We start from the raw sequence: 19,840 nt of genomic DNA, 5'->3' as shown, positions 1-19,840 counted from the left end.
TTTAAGTCACTGCTAATAACTACAGAGCCTGCTACATAAGGTTAAGTAATAACAGAACTGTAGCCATCCCTCATTTTCGGGGGACTACTTGATAGGTCACAAAAAACTGTGTCCTCTTATTCCTTCAGGATATGTACCTTTCCCTCCATCCTACCCCAATACCTCCTCTGCTGCTCCCCATCAGCCTGACATCACATCCTCATACCATGGGAAATCACCCCTTCCCCACTGCTTTGGTAGCCTAAATGACTGCCAGAAGTGGTCGTTCTCCCAGTGCTTGAACTCACCCAGAGCATATAAAATCATTGACCCTCAAAATATACAGAACCAGGACTGGCATTAAGGGGGCAGAGGTGGGGTTGAACCTTATCAAGGAGATGGAGTGATGTGAAGATGAGTGCTGTGATCACATTTCTTGTACTGATGGTTGATTTCTTTAAAGTACTATGCAGTTTTTTCTTCTTTTAAACAGATTATAGATGGACGGTCTATTCCTTCTCCTCTTGTCCCAAACATTCAAGCCCTCACCCTTAATAATCTCTCCTACCCAATAACTCTCAAATAGAATTCTTAATAGCATCAAGCTGTAGGACAGGAACTGTTGACCACTACCCCCAGGCAATCATCTATCCAACTATAATACTCTATTATAGAGTATGGGCTTGTATTCATTCCCTCAAACCACAGACCCCTTTACCTGAGGCTTGGGAGGGGCAACCTAGGACAGCTCTGGTGGAAGCAGTGGGCCCAGAGGACTTAGATCAATTTCAACCATCTTCTAAGGTGTACCAACTCTTCTGAAGCAGCAACAGTTTGTCAACCATGGGAAAGTGTAATAATGCAAAGTGAACCCTTGTCTTAGCACCCTACTCCTTGGACCTGAAGGCACCCCCCAGATTCTGCCTAAAGCTATCTTATGGTTTAGTGTGAAGGACATTAGGTATCCAGTGGCAGAGGAAATGTAAGTGATTCTAGTTCCTCCAATTTGGTATTCCTCAGGGGCAAGGGTGAAACAAAGTGACTTCCTGGACAGACTAACCGAAGTCATAGTCACTGTGAAATGAGAGATCAGTGGTGATGTGATGCAAGGTTTACGATAAATGAGGGCACCTACAAAGGGTTCCCTAAATCACCCTACTCACCCTCTGCTATTGTGAACATTTATTTACTTAACAGCCAAGCTGCTAATAAACTAGAGCTGAGTCCCCTGGAGTTAAAGACTCAAAGGAAGAAGCAGGGGGCAAAACACAGAGCATAAGCCATTGTCCAATACAGAAGCCTTCAACAAGTAAGCCCAATACACACAACCACATTTTTTTGTTTGTTTGTTTTTTAAATATATCTTTATTGATTTCAGAGAGAGGAAAGGAGAGGGAGAGAGAGAGAGATAGAAACATCAATGATGAGAGAGCCATTGATCGAGCCCACAACCCGGGCATGTGCCCTGACTGGGAATCAAACCCTGATCGCCTGGATCCTAGGTCGACGCTCAATCACTGAGCCACACCAAGCAGGGCACAACCATGTTTTAAGACATAAAAGGACAAGTCTTAAAATGAGACAGGTGAAAGGATGGATATTGACAATAAGGGGCACATAACTCATTCTTAAGACACCATAAAAAGCCTCAGTTGTCTGGATCCAGACATGGACCCCAAAAAGCCAGCACATAGAAACACCTCCTATCATTCCACAAACTATAGCTGAGTCACTGATGCTCCCGAGATCCCATGAGACTATAATTTCCATCACCAACATATTTATATTCCAAAAGAAGGATAAATGACACACACACTCACTCCCATCCACTTTACTAATAATTTTACGAGGATTTCTTTATTGTATAAGCTTGCTGGCTTTTCTAAGCATGTGGTTAAATGCTGAATATGAGTTGGAGAAAGAGAAGGTGAGAAGGAAGATTATTAAAAAAAATAAGAGAGATTTCAAGATGGCTGTAGAGTAGCTGGAAGCTATACTCACCTGCTCCTGGACCCAAACCAGATTTACAGCTAAATTACAAATAAATCAACCTGAATATCTAACTGAAGGCTAGCTGAAATGAAATATTATAATCAAGGATTTACAAAAGAAGTCACACAGAGACTACAAAGAAGGGTGGAGATGCAGAAAGGGCTGGCCCCTGCACCCAGGTTCAGTGGCTGAGAAGCTGGAGAGATATATTAGCTACAAAACTTCCTCCCCCCAGGAGTGTGGAGTCTCAACCCCAAACAGGGATCCCCAACCCAGACCAACACAGATGGAAAAAGGAGCCCGCATAGCATCTGGTAGTGAAAATCAGTGAGGATTCAATCTGCCTGGGAGAGAAGGAAATCTGTTAGAGACCCAGATGCCATCTTACCAGGGACAAGCACTCCTATTGTTATAACACCAGCCTGGTAGTGCACTATCCAGTCCCCTAACTGCTGGTGAGGCCACTCCACCATGCTCAAGTCCTGAGAAAGGGTCTGCTGGTTGCAACCAGCAGCAACCTTTGGGGCACTATTTCTGGGAAGACTCTTGGCAGAGACTCAGACAGTGACTGAACTGAGTAGCTTTGGAAAGGGGATCAGTCTTCCCCGCTTGGAGCACATGGCCACACAGTGCCCTCTCAATGTGTTGAATCACTTAGGTGACTGAGCCCACCCTGCTTAGTCCAGTCATGCAGGGAGATCAGAGTGCCACATAGAGCTGGGACCCTTGGAACTATTCTGGGGAAGTTTTAGTCAGGGAATCAGATGGGCTGGTGCTGTGTTGTGTGACTACATTGCGGGGGAGGGAACACTCCTATTTCCCATGCCAGCTCAGCCCCACTACCCTGGGTAGGAGAAGAAGTGCCTGCCCCCCTACTAAAAGCTTGCAAGCACCATCCTCAACAAGAGACTCTCTGGATCTGTCCTTCCAAGTCCCGGATACCCTTCCCTGAAGATCTAAGTTCTGTGAGGGAAAGGGAGAGCTACTCAGAGCTGGGACATTCATAGTGTGAGTCCCTTGGTGGCTATTGGGACTGGATGAAGTGCTAAGCTCCTCCTGCAAGCTGGGCCAGCATTACCCCCAATGGGAGACTCTTTTGATTTGTCCTCCTGAGCCTGATGGAGATGTTTGGCTGAGCTTGCTCTTTCAGAGAGGTGGGCTGGCTGCATCCAACCTGAACTTGTGGAATACTCCTCTTGGCAGAACTAGAGTTGGAGACTATGGCAGAGACTGAGTGGTTTGGCTTTGGAGTAGGGGACATTTTCTGCTTATTAAGTGCCTGACCACATGACCCCCAAGTAGAGGTCGCACTAGCCCTGTCTTCCTCACCCCAGATGCCCTGCTCTACTGAGGTTACAACTTGTGGAGAGGTTTGTGAATTATGGCCAGCCTGGGCCCATTCTACAGTCTTTCTTTGGAAGCCTCTGAAGGAAGACCAGGCAACCTCAGAGGGAGACAAGATAGCTGACAGGTGGAGGCAGATCTTAGGGAACCTAGATACTTTTACAGATCTTCTCCCAACTCTAAGGTGGAGGGAACCAACCCTTTTACACAGCCAGGTCCAGTAGACACAAACAGTGAATAGCATGATAACTCCAAACAGGTAGCTCAAGGTCTGTTAAATACAACATCTGATGATAGCAACCTACACCTGAACCCCACCCAAGTGGACCCAAAAACAACACAACCAGGGGTGGGCTTCAGAGCACATCAGAGCTCCACCCAACTAGCCACATAAATGTCACACACACAAAGGGGGATTCTTGCAGGCACCAGACCCTGCAAGGAACAACTCTACCTCAGGGAGGAAGCCCCTGCATAGCAACTCATACACCATGACCGAGTTTCATCCTACAGTCAAACAGCCTAAAGGGTTAAGTCTACCCATGAAAGGGCCAACAGCATTCAAGACTCAACTACAATAGGAGGTGCACATAACCCACAAGAAACATTCTTGGAATGCCAAGCTCAGGTGATCCAGAAGATTGTGTCACTGAACCCAACAAGACACTTTCATGATAAAACCATTGTAACAAGTTTGGGAGTCATAGAAGATCTACCTAATACACAAAGACAAAATGGGGAGACAGAGAAATAAGCTCCAAATGAAAGAACAAGAAAAATCAACAGAAAAAGAATGAAATGAAATAGAAACAACCAAAATACCAGATTGCAGAGTTTAAAACAATGGTTATAAGGATGCTCAAGGACCTTAGGGAAAGAGTGGATGATTTCGGTGAGAACTTAAACAAAAAGATAGTGACCATTAAAATGACATAGAAACCAATCATAAAAAGGACCAGTCAGAAATGAAGAATATAATATCTGAAATGAATAATGCACTAGAAGAAATCAACAGCAGGTTAGATGAGGCAGAGAATCAAATCAGTGATTTGGAGGACAAGATAAGAGTAAGAGTCCAAGCAGAGCAGCAACAAGAAAAGAGAATTTTAAAAAATGAGGAAGGTCTAAGGGACCTCTTGGACAACATCAAGAATACAACATCTGCATCATAAGGGTATCAGAAAGAGAAGAGAGTGAGTAAGGTATAGAGAACCTGTTTCAAGAAATGAAACCTGGTGAAAGAAAATGTCACACAAGTTTAGGAAGCACAGATAGTCAAGATCAAGATGAACCCAAAGAGGCCCATACCAAGACACATCATAATTAAAATGGCAAAGATTAAAGACAAAGAATCTTAAAGGCAGCAAGAAAGAGACAGTTTGTTGCATACAATGAAGCTCCCATAAGGCTGTCAGATGATTTCTCAACAGAAACACTTATGGCCAGAAGAGATTGGCATGAAATATTAAAATTGATGAAAAGCAAAAAAAGCCCTAGCCAGTTTGGCCCAGTGGTTAGAGTATCGACCTGAGGACTGACGGGTCCTGGGTTCTATTCCAACCAAGGACACATACCTCAGTTGCAGGCTCAATCCCCAGCCCTGGTTGGGTACATGCAAGAGGCCACCAATGGATGTGTCTCTCTCACATGGATGTGTCTCTCTCACATGGATGTTTCTCTCTCTCTCCCTCTCTCTCTCCCCCCCTTCCACTCTCCCTGAAAAGCAATAGAAAAAATGGGTACTTATTGATAATAACCTTAAATGTAAATGGATTAAATGCTTCAATTAAAATATATAACCTGGCCAGTGTGGCTCAGTTGGTTCTGCATTGTCTCATGCACCAAAAGGTTTCTGGTTCAATTCCAAGTCATGTCACATGTCCAAGTGACAAGCTCGGTCCACAGTGAGGGTGTGCTTGAGGCAGTTGATTGATGTTTTGCTCTCACATCAATGTTTCTCTCTCTTTGTCCCTCTCCCTTCCTCTCTCTCTAAAGATCAAACCATAGCGTACCTGAATGGGTAAGAAAACATAACCCATATGTTTTCTGTCTAGAAGAGACTTGCCTCAGAACAAAAGACACAAACTCACAGAAAGTGAATGGATGGAAAAAAATTCCATCCAAATGGAAGCAAAAGAAATCTGGCATAGCAATATGTATATCTGATAAAATAGAGTTCAAAACAAGAAGCAAAGAGTGTCACCGCATAGTACTAAAGGGATCAATTTAGCAAGAGGATATAACCCTTATAAATATATACACACTCAACATAGGAACACCTAAATATATAATGAAAACCTTGGTGGACATTAAGGGAGAGATTAACAGTCATAGTAGGGGATTTTAACAACCCACTGACATCAATGGATAGATCTTCCAGACAAAATCAACAAGGCAACAGTGATCTTAAAAAGCACCTTAAATCATATGGATTTAGTTGATATTTACAGGACATTTAATTCCAAAGCTGCAGAATACATATTCTTCTCAAGTGCACATGAAACATTCTTAAAGACAGAACACATTAAGACACAAGATAATTCTTAACAAATTCAAGTAGATTGCAGTGGTATCAAGCATTTTCTCTGACTACAATGGTATGAAACTAGAAATTAATGACAATAAAAGAACCAAAAATCATTTAAACATGTGGAGGCTAAATAGCAAGTCATTAAGCAATGAATGGGTTAACAATAAGATCAAAGAAGAAACCAAAGTTACCTGGAAACAAATGAAACTGGAAACACAACAACCCCAAATTTAATGGGACACAGCAAAAGCAGTCCTACCTCACCAAGCAAGAAAAACCTCAAATAAACAATTTAACCCTATACCTAAAAGAACTAGAAAAAGAACAAGCATAGTCAGAGTAAGTAGAAGAAAGGAAATAATAATGAACAGAGCAGAAATAAATGACATAGAGACTAAAAACAACAATACAAAAGATCAATGAAATCAAGAGCTGGTTCTTTGAAAAGATAAACAAGATTGACACACTTTTAACCAGACTCATAAAAAAAAAAAAAAGAGAGAGGACCCAAATAAATACAATCAGAAATGCCCGAGAATTAACAACAGACATCACAGAAATCCAAAGTATTGTAACAAAATACTATGAACAACTATATGTCAACAGATTCGACAACCTGGGTGAGATGGATAAATTCTAGAAACATACAATCAACCAAAACTGAATCATGAAGAATCTTTTTATGAGGCCAGCATTATCCTAATTCCAAAACCAGATAAAGACATTACAAACAAAGAATATTATAGGCCAATAACCCTGATGAACATAAATGCTAAAATCCTCAAAATATTAGCAAACTGGATACAGCAATACATTACAAAGATCATACACCATGATCAAGTGGGAATTATTCCAGGCATGGAACTTTGGTACAATATTCGCAAATAGATAAATATGATACATCACATAAAGTGAAGGATAAAAATCACATAATCATATCAATAGATGCAGAAAAAGCATTTGATAAAATCCAGCATCCATTTATGATAAAAACTCTCAGCAAAGTGGAAATAGAGAGATCATACTCCAACATAATAAAGGCCATATACATGGGAGAAACCAATATTCAACATCATTCTTAATGGACAAAACATTAAAAGCATTTCTCCTAAGATCAGGAACAAGACAGGGATGTCCACTTTTACCACCTTATTCTACATAGTAATGGAAGTTCTAGCCACAGCAATCAGAAAAAAAAAGAAGAAAACACATCCAAATTGCAAAAGAGGAAGTAAAACTTATTATTAGCAGATGACATGATACAGTATATAGAACACCCTAAAGACTCCTCCAAAAAACTACTTGCACTGATAAATGAATTCAGTAAAGTAGCAGGATACAAAATTAATATTCAGAAATCTGGCTCATTTTTATACACTAGTAATGAACTATTATAAGAAGAAATTAAGAAAACGATCCTATTTATAATTGCAGCAAAAGAAAATATGGTACCTAGGAATAAACTTAACCAAGGAGGTAAAAGACCTGTACTCAAAAAATTATAAGATACTGAGGGAAGAAATTAAGAAAGGCACAGATAAGTGGAAGCATATACCATGTTCATGGCTTGGATGAATGAACATCATTTAAAAAAGAAACTTTATTGATTTCCAAGAGAGGAAGGGAGAGGGAGAGAGATAGAAACATCAGTGATGAGAGTCATTGATTGGCTGCTTCCTGCATGCCCCCTACCGGGTGGGGATCGAGCCTGCAACCCTGGCATGTGCCCTGACCAAGAATTGAACCTCGATCTCCTGGATCATAGGTCGATGCTCAACCACTGAGCCATGGCAGCTGGGCAATTAACATCATTAAAATGTCCATAGCACCCAAAGCAATCTATAGATTCAATGCAATTCCTACTAAAATACCAATGACATTTTTCATAGAACTAGAACAAATATTCCAAAAATTTATATGGAACCAAAAAGTACCTCGAATAGCCTCAGCAATCTTGAGAAAGAGCAAAGTTGTAGGTATCACACTACGTGATATCAAACTATACTACAAGCCCATTGTAATCAAAACAGCCTGATACTGGCATAGGAAAAAGCATATAGATCAGTGGAACAGAGCAGAAAGTCCAGAAATAAATCCATATCTTTATGGTCAATTAATATTTGACAAAGAAGTCAAGAGCATAGAATGGAGTAAAAACAGTCTTCAATAAATGGTGTTACTAAAATTTTATTGGTAAATTCAAAAGATAAAACTGGACCAACCAACTTACACCATAAAAATCCTAGAAGAAAACATAGGCAGTAAAATCTCAGACATCTCTCGTAGCAATATTTTTGCTGATATAGCTCTTCAAGCAAGGGAAAGAAAGGAAAAAATAAACAAATGGGACTAGATCAAACTAAAATGTTTTTGCACAGCAAAATAAACCATCAACGAAATGAAAAGGCAAGCCACTAAATTAGAGAATATATTTGCCAATGATATATCTGATGAGGGGTTAATATCCAAAGTTTATAAGAACTTATACAACTCGATACCAACCCCCCACCCCCAAATAATCCAATTAAAAACTAGGCGAATGCCCTGAATAGACACTTCTCCAAAGAAGACCTACAAATGGCCAATAGACACATAAAAAATGTTCAATGTCACTAATTATCAGAACGCTGCAAATTACAACCACAATGAGTTATCACCTCACAGCTGTTAGAATGGCTACCATCAATAAATCAACAAATGACAAGTGCTGGCAAGGATGTGGAGAAAAGGGAACCCTAGTACACTGCTGGTGGGAATGCAGACTGGTACAGCCACTATGGAAAACAGTGTGGAGATTCCTCAAAAAAATTAAGAATGAAACTGCCTTTTGATCCAATAATTCCACTTCTGGGAACATATCCTAAGCAACCCAAAACACTAATTTGAAAGAATATATGTAGCTTTATTTCCAGTAGCCAAGATCTATAAATAGCCCAAGTGCCCATCAGTAGATGAGTGGATAAAAAGCTGTTGCACATTTACACAACGCAATACTATTCAGCTGTTACAAAAAGGAAATCTTACCTTTGCAACAGCATGCATGGACCTGGAGAGTATTATGCTAAGTAAAATAAGCCATCTAGAGAAAGACAAACACTGTATGATCTCATTTATATGTGGAATCTAACAAATAAAATAAACTGATGAACAAAATAGAAACAGAGGCATGAATACATGGAACAGACTGACAGCTGTCAGAGGAGGGAGGTTGGAGGACTGGATGAAAGAAGGTGAAGGGATTAACCAAAAAAAGTATATATATGTATATGTACATAGACACAGAAAACAGTGTGGTGATAGCCAGAGGGAAAGGGAGGTGGGAGTAGGTGGAGGTGGGCAAAAGGAGGGAGGACGAGAATGGAAAGAGACTTTGCTTGGGGCGATCTACGTATGGTGTAGTGGGCAGATGATGTTTTATTGAGTTGTAGACTTGAAACCTGTATGGTTTTGTGAATCAATGTCACCCCAATAAATTCAATAAAAAATAAATAAAATAAAATCTTTATTAAAAATATTATGAGAAAAAAGATTAAAGTCAACAACACTTAAAAGTGTTTGTGATCACACCTGTTAAAAAGTAATATTACTGATTTTGTCCCTATTGATAAATAGAAAATTAATACTAATTTAATCTTGTTTCTTCATAAAAAATTTCCTACAAATAAAATCACTGTTCTCTAAAAAACAATAGTCCATAGATTTTCTCTAATACAAACAATATTCTCTGACTATAAAAATGGTATCTGAAATTGAAAATTAAAAGATTAAAAAATATACATTTTGGAACTCCAAAGATTTCTGCCCACCTTGTGAGTTATACAGTAAATTTTAACACATGCATTATCAAATATTTAGAAAAGAGCCAAGAGAGTGGTTCATATTGAAATTTGTTAGATGCAATAAGCGTCATACTGAGAGGGGAAAATATGAGTAAAAATAAAAGAGAGTATTAGACTCAAGGTAGGTAGATGAAAGGGCTGGAGAAGGAATGGTAACTACATGTGGCAGGGGAAGGAGAATGAAACAGAAATATATAAGGAGCCTTGTGTGTAAGGGCTAAGAGTGTGAAGTTGGATACAAATTCCTGCTCTGCAAATTACTTGCTGTGTGATTTTGACAAATCAACCAAAACTGAGTAAGCTGCTTCATTTTTCCCATCTGTAAATGTGGATAATTATACTCACAGCACCTAAAGGAAAGGATATTTGTCAGTATTAAATGATTTAATATATGAACTGTGTCTGACACACAGTAACTATTCAATAAGTATTACCTACTTCTGAATATGGGGCCCAGCAATCTGGGTCTATCAGTCACTGTGCTTTGCTCTTCTTACTAGTACCATTTTGCCAGGTAAGAAACTGAACTTTTATTGTGCCTGGTATAAGGACTTGTGCACACTACAACTAAAATGACTCTCACATGTGTGAATTTAAGTGGCTTTAACTTACAAGTGAAAATACTTAAGAGCTAGAAATTTAAAAACTTCAAGACCAAGTCAAGGCTGAGAGCCAATAAATAAAAAGAACATTCTCAATCCCAAAGGGATTTTTTTTTTTTTTATATTGAAAAAGGAATAAAGCTTCACTTTCCAAAAGGCTGCAATCGACACTGGAGATGCAGGTCTGACACCCAAAACCCATCCTCCTCCTACTCTGTTGAAGCAGGTGTCTGTCAGAGCAGTGAGCACTAACAGCCCCAACCACTACCACAGGAGTGTCTTCTAAGAACAGACAGTGCTCAGTTCTCTCTCTGTGCATAGCCACTTTCTTATTAAAAAAATAAAACTTATTTACAAAACAACTGCCCTGATTGGGGAAGCTAACTGTGCTTCAGTTATATCAAATGTTTAACTACTGAGGAACCATGTGTATCCCTTAGACAAGTATTTAAGTGCATATGAGTTATGTTGCAAGGTAAATATTGGGAAATTTTCATGTATAAAGGATAGCCATACTTCTCTTCCTTTGATATATGTGAGTCAATTCAATCCTGAAAAATTCAAAGCCTTCTTGGAATGTAAAATACCATGATTTGAGCCTTCAAATTCAAACTGTAAGTTAAAAGCATTCTGATCTAGTTAAATTTTTCTCTCCAATTCACATTTTGATTATCTGTACAATGTAGACAATATTAAGTAGATATAAGATATTCAATTTGACACAGTAAAGCTATGTTATTAATGGGTTTTCTTTAAAATAAACCAATTAGACAATGCATTATAGCTTATAATATTTTGTAGTTTAAATGAGTAAAACTTTCTCTTACAGAAAGACAGCCTTTTCCCCAGCAATATTACAGATTATGGGATGGAATGATTTCTCACCTGACTTAACTTCACAATTCTCAGTGGACAAAGTGGGAAGTCAAATGGAAGCTGAAGATCTGAATATAGAGGGGCCTGAATTTCGAGAGCTGAATCTGGAAAGAAACATCTGGGGCAAAACAGTTGATTTGATGGCAAGTTGGCTCCCAAAAAATCTTTTGTCCTGGGAGCCAGATAAAAGAACCAAAAAGCAGTTTTCTACTTGGGAAGGAAATGGAGTATTTTGAAACAACTCTCATTCTAAAAGATCTCCTTCAAGAAGTGTGGTTAAGTTGCATTAACATGTGTATAATAAGGTTGTTAAAATGGAGACACCGTAAGAGGTAATATTCTTGACCAAAGAGGTCAAGGGTCATTAGGAACATCCAAAGATGACATTGTAGCATCCTGGGATAATTAAGAGCTTAAAGTCATGCATCATAAGACATGATTCAAAAAGGGAGTCTATAATTTACTGGCTGGCCATTATTTGCCACGTTCTGAACTTCTCTTGGTTTGAACCTGTCCTTGAGATGTAATAAAAAAATACTATCATAGTTGGTGAGATTTATTACATCAAGTAGAAGTAATTATAACAATTCTAGGTTTGGCTATCTCTAAAACAAACAAGCCTTGGGAGGAAATGGCCTTTAATAAAGGTCATTTCTGTATGATTTAATGTGTCTGCCATCTTTGAAAACCAGATGCACAGACAAGGGTAATATTCAGGTGTTCTACTAAAGAGGCACCCCAGTTAATCCTGACATACTTGTTCTATAAAATCTTTTTGTCTGTATCTACTTTGCTGGTCCAGCATTTAAACTGAAAAACAAAACAAAGCAAAAAAAACCCCACTCAATTCCTAAAGAGTATCTGATCTTCCTAGGAGCACAGTCACTGCTCAACATTGAAAAGGACCTCATTTTTATCTCCAAGTAAAACATAATTGATACAGATAATGAGAGAGAACCTACAGGCCACAAGCTCTGGGGCCAAATTGTTGGACTAACTCTGTGACATTTGGGGGCAACTGACCTTACTTACCCCATTTTTTTAAAAAAGGGCTAATATTAGAATTTGCTTCCTGAGCATCAAATCTAAGTTAATGCACACAAGGAACAGTGTGTAAAACTTACTATGTGCTCAGTTAATGTGAACTATTGCTATCAAAAGACTATTATTTATAAAAGGATATTGTGTAAAATGGGCTGCTGTTTGGAATATACCAAATAGATAACAGAGGATTAAGAGGTATTTTTATTTATTTATTTATTTATTTATTTATTTATTTATTTATTTATTTATTTATTTATAATCTTCACTCGAGGATATGTTTTTCATCAATTCCAGAGAAAGGAAAGGAGAGAAACATCCATCAGTTGCCTCTTGTATGAGCCTTGATCAGAGATCAAACCCACAACCTGAGTATGTGCCCTGACTGGGAATCAAACCCGAGACCTTTCAGTGCAAGGGAAGATGCTCTAACAAAATGAGCCACATCAGCCAGGGCAAGAGATATTTAAATGAGAAAGAATAATTGTATTTGGTAGAAAGTGCTAGAAAAACAGATTAAAGGGTAAATAATCTGGCAACCATTAAAAGTATATCATTTAGTGAAAAAGAAGTGAACAGAGCCATCTCATATAGGGATAAAAGTGGAAGGCAAAGAATGGTGGGTGACAGCAGGGCACTGGATAATTATGTTTGTCAATAGTGAGAATGGATTACGTGTAAAAAGGTGTAGTGATATACGAATAATATCTGCTTCTTGAATGTGTGTCTAATTACTTTACACTTGACTTTGTTCACATCAGCTAATCAAGAGAGGTAAAACAGCCCTGGCCAGGTAGCTCAGTTGGTTAGAGCATCATCCCAATAGGTCAAGTTTGTGGGTTTGATCCTCAGTCAGGGCACATACAAGAATTAACCAATGAGCACCACTGGCATGGTTCAGCAGTTGAGCATTGACCTATGATCCAGGAGATCACTGTTCAATTCCTGGTGGGGCACATGCCTGGGTGTAGGAGGCGGCCGATCAATGACTCTTTCACATCACTGATGTTTCTATCTCTCTCTCCCTTTCCCTGAAATCAGTAAAAAAAATATAGTCTTCAATGAGGCGGTGGAGCAGCCGTCCAGCAGATGCAGAGATGCAGATCTTTGCAAAGATCCTGACTGGCAAGACCATCACCCTTGAGGTTGAGCCCAGTGGCACCACTGAGAATGCCAAAGCTAAAATCCAAGACAAGGAGGGCATCCTGCCTGACCAGCAGCATCTAATTTTTGTGGGCAAACAGCTAGAGGATAGGCACATTCTCTCAGACTACAATATTCAGAAAGAGTCCACCTTGCACTTGGGGCTTCATCTGAAGGGGGGCAGCATCGAACCCTCCCTCTGCTAGCTTGCCCAGAAGTACAACTGTGACAAGATGATCTGCCGCAAGTGTTATGCCAGCCTGCACCCTGTGCTGTCAACTGCTGCAAGAAGTGCAGCCACACCAACAACCTGTGTCCCAAGAAGGTTAAATAAGGCCCTTCCACCATCACTTCAGGTACACAGGGCAGCCTCTACCTGAACCCTGTGACCCTGGGGGCCTCAATAAGCTTTCTCTTTTGTTGACTGGAGCAGTAAAAATACACACACACACACACACACACACACACACACACACATATATTTAAAATATATCTTTATTGATTTCAGACAGAGGAAAGGAGAGGGGGAGAGAGAGGCAGAAACATCAATGATGAGAGAGTCATTGATTGAGCCCACAACCTGGGCATGTGCCCTGACCCGGAATCGAACCCCGATCGCCTGGATCCCAGGTTGACGCTCAACCGCTGAGCCACTCCCGGCCGGGCCACACACATATATATTTTAAAAAGAATTAACTAATGAGTGCATGAATAAGTGGAACAACAAACAGATATTTATCTCTCTCTCTCTCCCCCTCCCTCTCTTCATTTTTCTTCCTTAAAATCAATAAAATAAGATTTTTTAAAAAGAGAGATGTAAAACAGACAAAAAAAATGGGTAGAGAACAAGTTTGTAATAAAGGAAATTATCAGGGAATTATACACATAGATGTTTCCATAAGTATGTAAACTGCATTTTTATGTTCAAATTTTATTTTAAAAAACTTAAAAAATCCTAATGTTCATAAAAAAAGAAATGATGTACAAAAAAATGGTCTAAATGAGAGATTTATATTCATTCATATTTAAAGATAGGAAAATATTCTTATTAAGAGACATTTAAGTGTTCTCAATATATATATATACATATATATATATATATATATATATATATATATATATATATACACACATACTAGAAAGAAATAAACCAAAACTCTGAGTGGTTCTATATGCATTTTTAAAAATTATGTTATGCTTTTTTATTTAAATTTTTTACAAATGAATACCTACACCTTTTATAATTTTTGTACATTGTATAATGGGGGAAATAAAACAATTCTTTGAGTGATGTAGATTTTAACTTATTCTTCTCTGAAGAAATTGACTAAAGGCTTTCAGAAAATATGAGAATAAGAAGGTAAAAAGAGCAGATGTTCAAGAAGTGGAAAACAACTGGTGCAACCACTATGGAAAACAGTATGGAGTTTCCTCAAAAAATTAAATATGGAACTGCCATTTGACCCAGTGATCCCACTTCTAAGAATATATCTGAAGAAACCTGAAACACCAATCAGAAAGAATATATGCACCCCTATGCTTATAGAAGCACAATTTACAATAAGTAAGATCTGAAAACAGCCCAAATGCCTATTAGTAGATGAGTGGGTAAAAAAGGTATAGTACATTTACACCATGGAATACTATGCAGCTGTAAAAAAGAAGGATCTCTTACCCCTTGAGACAGCATGGATGGACCTGGAGAGTATTATGCTAAGTGAAATGGGCCAGGCAAAGAAAGATAAATATCACAGATCTCACTTATATGTAGAATCTAACGAACAAAATTAATCAATGAACAAAATAGATCTAGAGACAGAGAAGCATGGAACAGACTGATGAAGCTCAGAGGGAAGGTAGGGGTGGGGGAGTGGGTGGGGAGCAATTAACATAAGAACTTATATGCAGTCCTAGCCAGTTTGGCTCAGTGACTAGAGCGTTGGCCTGTGGCCTGAAGGGTTGCCGGTTCAATTCTGGTCAAGGGCACATACCTCAGTTGCAGGCTTGATCCTCAGCAAAGGCTGGGGCACACAGGGGAGGCAATCAATCTACATCAAAGTTTCTCTCTCTGTGTCTCTACCTCTACCTTCCATTCTCTCTAAAAAATCAATCGAAACATTATCCTCGAGTGAGGATTAACAACAAAAAGAACTTATATGTATAAATATATAACCCATAGACACAGACAATAGTGTGGTGAAGGCCTGGAGGTGGGGGTGGATGCAGGGTGAAGGGGATCAATGGGGAAAAAAGGAGGACATCCATAATGCGTCCAACAATAAAGATAAATTGAAAAAAAGAAGTGGATAACAATTCTATATAACATACAAACCTACGTTAAAAATAATAGGTAAAATAAAAATAATTTTTAAATCTCATAAAACTATCCAATTAGTGTTACTGTTTAATTTTAATTAAGAATAGACAGTGATGCCAAAGGTATCACATCTAGAATAAGAAAATATTTTCATTAATTTTTGGATAGCCTGTTCTAATATTAATATAGATGTCTTGTAGTGCCAGTGGACCAAAGTTTTATCCTAATACTCCAAAGCCAATTTCAAGATTTTTTTTTCAAATGTTAAATAATTCTCCACTGCAGTTTACTATGACCTAATTAATTAGCTTGATAAAATGTGGAAACAATTAACCAAAGCCAATGCATGCATGTTCTACAGCAGTGTTATCCATTAGACAGTGGATAAACAAAATGTGTATATAAACAAATATGTACTAATATATGTGGTATTTAAAGAAAATGTAGCACATAAACAAACTAAATGAATAAACAAAATGTGGTATATACATAAAATAAAATATAATTTGGCCTTAAAAAAAAAAGACATTTTGTCACATGCAACAACACTGATGCACCTTGAAGATATATGCTAAGTGAAACAAGCCGCACATAAAAGGACAAATACTGTATTGCCCCAATAGTACTAGAATAGGCCAATTCAGAGACTGAAAGTATATTATAGGTTACCAAGGAATGGGGAGAGGGCTATATGACAGATATACCCCAGTAACATAAGATGTTAATATAGGGGAACCTGAGTGTGAGGTATAAGGGAAATCTTTGTAGCTTTTAGCTACAACTTCTAAAAACAAAAGATTTATTTAAAAAAGACTATCTCTGAAAGGTTACATATGAAATTAGTACTAGTACTTGTATCTGGGAAGAAAGAAGATTAAGGACTAGGAAACTAGGGGTGGAAAGAAAACTTTTAATTGGATAACTTAGTACAAACTAAATTTTGTACTATTTACTATTTGCATGTATTGTTTTTGAAAAAAACTGTCATAATCTGTGACAGTAAAACTGGGACATTTTCAAAGGGAAATCTAGCAGCCCCATGAATCAAATTATTAAATATGCAAACTCTTTACTCGTAAATTATCATACAGAATTACTAATGCAAGTACCCAAACAACTGAACAAGACATATAAAAATATAAATGAACAGAGGCTCTGTGGGCTGGCTGGTGGCATGGCCAATGAGGACGAGGACCCCACTGTGAGTGCTCACCTCAGCTTCAACCGGCTCTTTTCTTCACTCTCTCGGATATAGTAGCAGAGGCCGAGTTCGGAGTTGGGCCTGTTTTCTTTAGTGAATTCAGCCTGGAGAGTCTGGGACTCGACACAGTGCCAGCACTTACCTTCGAGTCATCTTTTCATTACGTGGGGCAGGACGTGGAGGGAGAGGGGAAAGGTGGCCCTTGCCCTTTGCGTTTGGTCCATATCTGCCAGACACCCTTTGTAACGCCTGGAGAATCATCAGAGGTCAGAGCGCATGATTGTTAGCGCTCACCGTGAATCAGTAGTTCAACTGCTAACAAAACTGTACGCTTACTGTCAAGTATGGACCAAAAGTCGGAACCTGGGTTTCAAGATTTCTGTTCTCTGTGAGCAAGTTATTTAACTTTGATCCTCGGTTTTCGTGTCATAAAATGGGATTGAGGCTGACTTAAGGAGAGTTCCTAGCACTATTTTGAGGAAGAAATTGAAGAAATTGGAGGAGGTGCAGAAGGTGGGCAGGGTAAAAGAAAGATACTTTTTTCTAAAGAATTACGATGTATGATGTATGGGTTTGGGGATGACCAGAATCTTTATACTGAGTCGGTGGATATTCTTGAAGACCTTGTTATAGAGTTCATCACCAAAATGACTCACAAGGCAATGTCAATTGGAAGAGAAGGGCAGGTACAAGTTGAAGATATTGTCTTCTTGATTCGAAAGGACCCAAGGAAGTTTGCTAGGGTTAAAGACTTGTTTACTAAGAATGAAGAATTGAAACAAGCTAGAAAAGCATTTGATGAAGCAAACTATGGATCTTTTTGAACTTTCTGAAGCTTCATTATCTTCTGGGGAGACCATATATGGTAACCATATATTTTCCATAGTAAAGTCACGATAACTAGCCATGTAAGTGAAAGATGGAGAAGCACAAAGTTTCCCACCTTTATTTTCATGGCTTGGATTTTAGAGTGATGTTTGAATCTTTAACTGCCTGCCATACTAGCATACCTGAATTACTTATTGGGTTTTAACGACCACAAGTAAGTTGAAGGATCTTGCAAACCATGTAGTATCTCCTGACTTTTAAAAAAAATATATAACTATTGATTTCAGAGAGAGGAAGGGAGAGGGAGAGAAAGAGAGAAAAAAACATCAATGATGAGAGAGTTGTCATTGATGGGCTGCCTCCTGCACACCCCCAACAGGGGATTGAGCCTGCAACTGGGAATTAAACCATGATCTCCTGGATCCTAGGTCAATGCTCAACCACTGAGCCATGCCCAGTTGGGCTCTCCTGACTTTTGACTGTCTAAATAATGAAGTAGTATTTATGTATCAGGTGTATTTGTGCCGTTGTAGACCATGCTCTTTAATATGTGAAATCTAAATGGCACCTTTGACTTTACGATAGCTGACATGATAGCTAAAACTTGAAAGTTTTAAGACTGCAGCAATCTGAGAGGTTATTAAAAGATAGCGAAACAGTTTGTGCTTCTTTTAAGGAGAAAATGATAGAAGAAAATACAGTTTCTTTCGTAGGAGTGTTTATCTGTCTTAAGGTAATAATTTGTTTTAATATTCTTTCCTTTCAATAAAGAGGGTGACTTTTGAGAGGGAGAAACTAAAAGTTTCATGTGAATGCTTTTGCATTGAAGGCTTTTTTGATTTAAAACTTTTTGGGCTTATACGATTTGTCAAGCTTTAAGAAAATTCATTTTCCCAGGTCATATTTCCCTTCTAAATAAAAATAAATGATTTCAGGAGTGGGAATGGCATTGCTTAAAAAGCTGATGGCAGGATAAGCATTTGGGTGGTATTTTATTAACATTTGTTAGTACTTGTTCATTGTGGAAATGTGTACTTGACTAAAACCATATGTGACTGTGGAAACCACTTGTGTAGATCAGGATATACAGGTTTTGTGTGCATTAACTTATTGTATTAAATTATTATTGTACTTAGCTTAAAACCAAGATTAAAATTGCACTTAGAGGGATCACTGAATATTACTCTTTGTGAAACTAAATGTTTTGTGTGCCACTTCTAAACATTATTTACAAATCAGTACTTAGGAAAATGTTACTTTCTAAACCTATCGATACAGGATTAAAGTGTGAAAAATGAAAAAAGATTAATACTTTAAAAAATATATGTAAGTGAACACATTGTTGCCATTTAGGGGATCTACATATGGTATATACATATTGGTATTATATCCATACCAATAGTTATTCAACACTTAATGAGCACCTACTATGTGCTGGACAGTTTAAGAGTTGGAATCACAGCATTCTAAGATGACAAGAATCCCTTTGTCTACAAAGCACAAATCCTTCTATATATTAGCAAGGAGTGTACATATGAGCAACAGCAAACTGCCATTAGGCTGCCAATAAATCAAAGGTTAAAGAGAAACATGCCAACAGAAGGTGGCAGGCCACCTTACATTATTCCAACCCAACCTGAGCCCAAGTGTCAATGTTTACTAGACTCCTGCAAATTCTAAAATGTGCCTTTGATCTCCATGAGTCTGGTAGAAATTTATTGGTTTTAAGAGGTTCATACAACTTGTTGAAGATAGATATATGTATGCCCTACATTATAGCAATGTAATTTCAATACAGAGTGCAATACTTATACAATATGATACACCAATTGTTTTCTCTTGACTAGAAATCATGGATCCAAGAGTATACCAAAATACCAATTATAGATCAGTCACTAAAATTACTACAAGATATATGACCCTTTGGGATAGTCATATTTAGTCTAATGTCAAAAGGGCCATTCTAGGTCAAAGGAACCACCAAGCAGAATATAAGCCAGACACTTAACATTACTTCAACAGATTTTAAGTTTCTAAAAAGTGAAAATAATCTGAAAACCACTCCAGTCTGCCAAGGTCTCATGATTCCAAGAGAAAAGAATGGGTGATGATCAACAACCTAAAATAAAATACAAAAGGACAAAATTT

The 19,840-nt window shown here is 38.2% G+C and overlaps 1 pseudogene across 1 annotated transcript; it reads left to right on the top strand.

The window, feature by feature from the left end:
- The first annotated feature begins 13,264 nt into the window (after positions 1 to 13,264).
- Positions 13,265 to 13,680, top strand: LOC308551822 (ubiquitin-ribosomal protein eL40 fusion protein pseudogene; annotated as a pseudogene). The gene has a single exon. The product of its transcript is annotated as a ubiquitin-ribosomal protein eL40 fusion protein pseudogene (transcript).
- The last annotated feature ends 6,160 nt before the right edge of the window (positions 13,681 to 19,840 follow it).

Source organism: Miniopterus schreibersii (genome assembly GCF_964146895.1).
Source record: "Miniopterus schreibersii genome assembly, chromosome: X".
Taxonomy (NCBI): domain Eukaryota; kingdom Metazoa; phylum Chordata; class Mammalia; order Chiroptera; family Miniopteridae; genus Miniopterus; species Miniopterus schreibersii.
This window is presented reverse-complemented; position numbering and strand designations above follow the sequence as displayed.